This window comes from Vidua macroura, chromosome Z (genome assembly GCF_024509145.1).
Source record: "Vidua macroura isolate BioBank_ID:100142 chromosome Z, ASM2450914v1, whole genome shotgun sequence".
NCBI classification, from domain to species: Eukaryota; Metazoa; Chordata; class Aves; order Passeriformes; family Viduidae; genus Vidua; species Vidua macroura.
In genome coordinates, this window is record NC_071611.1 from 74,216,270 (window position 1) to 74,220,283 (window position 4,014).

The 4,014-nt window shown below is 44.7% G+C and overlaps 1 long non-coding RNA gene across 1 annotated transcript; it reads left to right on the forward strand.

Moving 5' to 3' along the window:
* Window positions 1-1,576, forward strand: LOC128822110 (uncharacterized). Its single transcript, XR_008441357.1, has 2 exons — window positions 1-169; window positions 1,401-1,576. It is a non-coding gene; the product is annotated as an uncharacterized LOC128822110 (long non-coding RNA).
* The last annotated feature ends 2,438 nt before the right edge of the window (window positions 1,577-4,014 follow it).

Here is a 4,014-nt window from a genome sequence, read left to right on the forward strand (position 1 = left end):
TTTGTTCCTTTTCCCCTTTGGGCAGCATCCATTTCTCCAGTCAGCGGAGCCTCTCTTAAGCCTCTTCTGACAGCCTGATCGCTGTCATCCCTGCAGCCAAGTCATGCAGGAAGCAAAGGAGATGACAAGGACCACTTGAGCACTTGGAGAACTGAACCTGTGAGAACAGGTAGAAATCCTGAGGGGAGAGGGGCCAGGAAACAGGCAGCCATCAGAGCAGGAAAGGAAGGTGGCATCTCCTTTTCCTCGCACCTGCTGATCCTGCTTTTGAATTTCTGCTTGGGACAGCATTGCTGGAGGGCACAAAGTCACTACTGACGTGCACTTTTCAGGTGGGGGGTGGTGTGAGGCATGAAGCTTCCACTGATTATTTGGGGAGCTTGGCTGGCACTTCATGTGGAAGTGTCTCTCACCAGGAGTCAGAAGGGCAGCGTCTGGAGGCACAGCAGCTGCTGGCACAAGGGGAAAATTTCCTGGCAGAGGTACAGAAGGAGCAGGAGAACAGGCTGCTTGAGATGAAGCAGTAAATTGCCATCATGCAGCCTGGGCGAGAAAAGATAAGAACCAGAGAGAGTCAAGAGGCACAGAGTGTGAAAAGAGAGTTTGTGTGTTGTTTTGGACTCCTCTGGGCTCCTTCTGGGCACTGTTTCTCTGGACACTGTCTGTCTGGGTGGCATTGTCTCTTAGCTGGCCCTTGGTAAACAGTGCTGGAGAGATTTTTGTGTCTTCAGGGAGCGGTCTGGTGAGAGGCTACCAGAGCGCAGGTTTGAGGAAGGCAGGAATGGCGCTGCAGGCCCAAAGAGAAAGGGAAGCCCAGAGCTTCCCCTCAGAAGGAGGGAGGTGCCACGGGAAGCCCCTGCAGAGCCAGGCTGGAGCTGTGGGAGAGGGCTGGCTGTCAGGCTGCTGAGGAGGTGCCTGAAGCTGCTGAGTACGTCCTGTGCATTCCTTGTCCAGTCGAGCAGTGTATTATAGTGTGTGTGCCTCAGCATGGCCTGTAACACACGTTCCTCCTCATTTGGTGTTGGGAGAGACATTTTGGACTCCCTACAGAAGCCACTGTGGCCCTTGGATGCAGGCAGGGAGCACTTGGGGCATTCCTTTTGCCTTTGAGGGCAGCTGGCAGTGGGTGGGCTTTGCCTGAGCTTCCCTCTACAGTAAAGACAAAAGCAGGGATTGTTTTGGGAGCAGCAGATGGCTGTGACCTAGCCAATGACTCAGAGAAGGTGTGTGTGCTAGTCTGGCCACACTGATCAGAACAGTTGGCTTCCTGGATTCCCTTTAGACTCCAGACTTGTCACCAGTCTTTGGAGACAAAATATTTCAGAGAAATTGGCTGTAGGGCTGGTTTCATACTGCTGTTGTTTCTATGACTGTTTGTACTTCTGTTATTCCTTCTACAGATCACATGGGCCCCTGCCATCTAAATCCCAACTCTAAGGGCTTTTCAAATGAAAAGGAAGGAAACTTGCAGCGAAGCAATCGAGGAAGCAGAAGAGATGACCAGGACCACTTCAGGATTACTTCCTCCAAAGGCAGCTTGGAGCTGGACTCACAATAAAAGTCCTATACACCCTCAGGCCTTATTTTAAATGATGTTAATATCAGCACAGTGATGGCTTGGTTTGCTGTTTGGGGTTTTTTTACTTTAAAAATATACTAACATTCCCAAGTGACCTTAAACTGCTAAGGGTGTTAAACTACTGAAAGAATCCATTAAATGGTACAAGAAAAAAAATTAGAAGTTCCCAGCACCATACCTGTGCTCTTGCATGAACTTCTGCAAGGATATTTGAGTACTGCTCTTCAAGATATTGCTTTTCTTTCTGCCTGCAATGTTCCTGTGCTTTTAACTGTTCAGACATTTTCTCAAAAGCCTCCCCCTGCTTCTGCTGAAGGTTGTTCATAGTGTCAGTCTTGTGCTTGCAAATATATTCTAGGTGAAATATCTGTGTGACAAGAATTTAAGAAGAAATTATTATTTACCTTTTCACTTTGAGTCAAGCACAGACTATTCCAGCATAAAATCTAAACTGTAATTTCTTCAAAATTATCATTAAAACTAAGTAAAACCCTTGTTTTGTTTTTTTTTTTTGTTGAAAACCCAAGACATTCCAGATTAAGTTTTTAAACAATTTCAGGGAATTCTAGCATGTTTCAGGGAATTCTAGAATGTTTTCCTTACAAGTAGCTCCTAAGTTTACGATGTGTTTTCAACAAGCATGAAGGGATTCACTCTTGTGGTTTAACACTGCACCTCCCATGCAAATTACATGGAGGAATGAACCAAGCCAACAATGATCTCCAAATGCACACACCTGCACTTTGTTACTAGAAAATATCGGCAAGACACTTCCAGATAGATCACGCTGAGCTGTAGGAACAAAGTTTGGTGCAACACAGTCTAAAATCCCAGAAAAGCTGCTAAGTACATGAGAAGATCCCTAGAGACCTCACAATCAGTCTCAGTAACAAGGCTTAATCAAAAAGCAAGAACAGTAAGACACAAACCCCACAAACACTGCCAACAATATCCATCTCCTTCCCTTCCCATGTCTTTCCTTCTCCCTTTCCTCTTTTACTTCAAAAGAGAAATAAACCAGAAAACAAAGTGGAACCCTGAAGAGTGGCTTAGCCACTCTTAGCTTAGTCTCAGGACCCAGCTGATCTATTTAGAAAGGGTTGGTATTTTTTTTCCTAAAAATACAAGGTTTTCTGGGAAGAAAGGCCACTTTTCTGGGAATTAAGCTCACTTGCATTAATATCACTCAGAAAAGTACAGCTCCTCCTTCACACAAATACTGACATGTTTTAGAATAGGTATTTCTATTGTGTTTCTGAATAAAAATGCCATAATCCGAAAGTTGCAATTAAACAGAAAACCCCAGACTGGCAATCTTTCAAATAGTGCATCTGAGTCGTAAACACATCATTTAAAGATGGTATTCCTGGAGAAAGTGTATTTTCCCTATGGATTATGGTAAAATAAAGACTTGCTTTATGACTGGAAATGACTACATTCTGTGAGTTTCTTCATCAGTAAGATGAATTTATTATCCTTGAATTAGGTGCCTGTGGCAGGTATCAGACAGTCCTTTCAGAATGTCCTGCACAGAAAGTGGAGCTGAGAGACTTGATGCACACTCCAGTCCCATCTAAATGCTCACAGCAACAGCATCAAACTGAGCAGTGGACCAGCCATAATTACTGGTGTTCATTTGTTAATGTCCAAATCCTCTTGGGGGGATGAATACCACTCCTTCTTCTCCTTTGTAACGAGACTGCAGTGTGCACAAATGTCCCTGAGCTCAGCAGAGGCAGCTGATGCCTGGGGACACTCAGCCTCTCGTTAGCCTTGTGGAAGTTCAAGATCAGGGCTTCAACATTCTCACGCAAGAGTGCACAAAGCCCTGCCCAAGGTAACTCTTCCAGGGCGACGTCTGAATGTTTGGCAGGCACATGGGCGTTTGCCACGCTCTGGTATAAGTTTAGGAGGATGGACAGCTCCCTCTGGAACACAAAGAAAAATTAATTGCTGTAGCTGGGCAATGTTAAAATCAAAAGAGATGCATTATATGTGCAGTAGCGGTGCTGCGTGCAGCTGAAAACAAGCCCTCAAAGTTCATTCTCACAGCTTTACAAAATTCCTCAGTTCATTTCTAATGATTGCAGCCATAACATTGCATAATCTTACAGCAGAGTAAGAAAAGAGATTTCACAAAATTTATCTAATTAGACACAGTATGTCTATAAAGTATGTGGATAAATCCCAGTGCTGTCGAGGCCACAGCCGTGACCTGGCACAGATAAAAATTTCCGTGTTCTTAGTGGATGCAATTCATTCTCCCTTGTTAATATTGTGAGGTGCATTCAAACTGTGCCCCCACACAACTGCACAGCACACAGAAAACGGTCCAGTTGGCTGGGCAGCACAACACACTCTGAATTTGTTTAAAAATTGGTTTTGCATGGATTATATACGATTAAATAGCTGGCCAAAACAGGCCTACAGCTCCA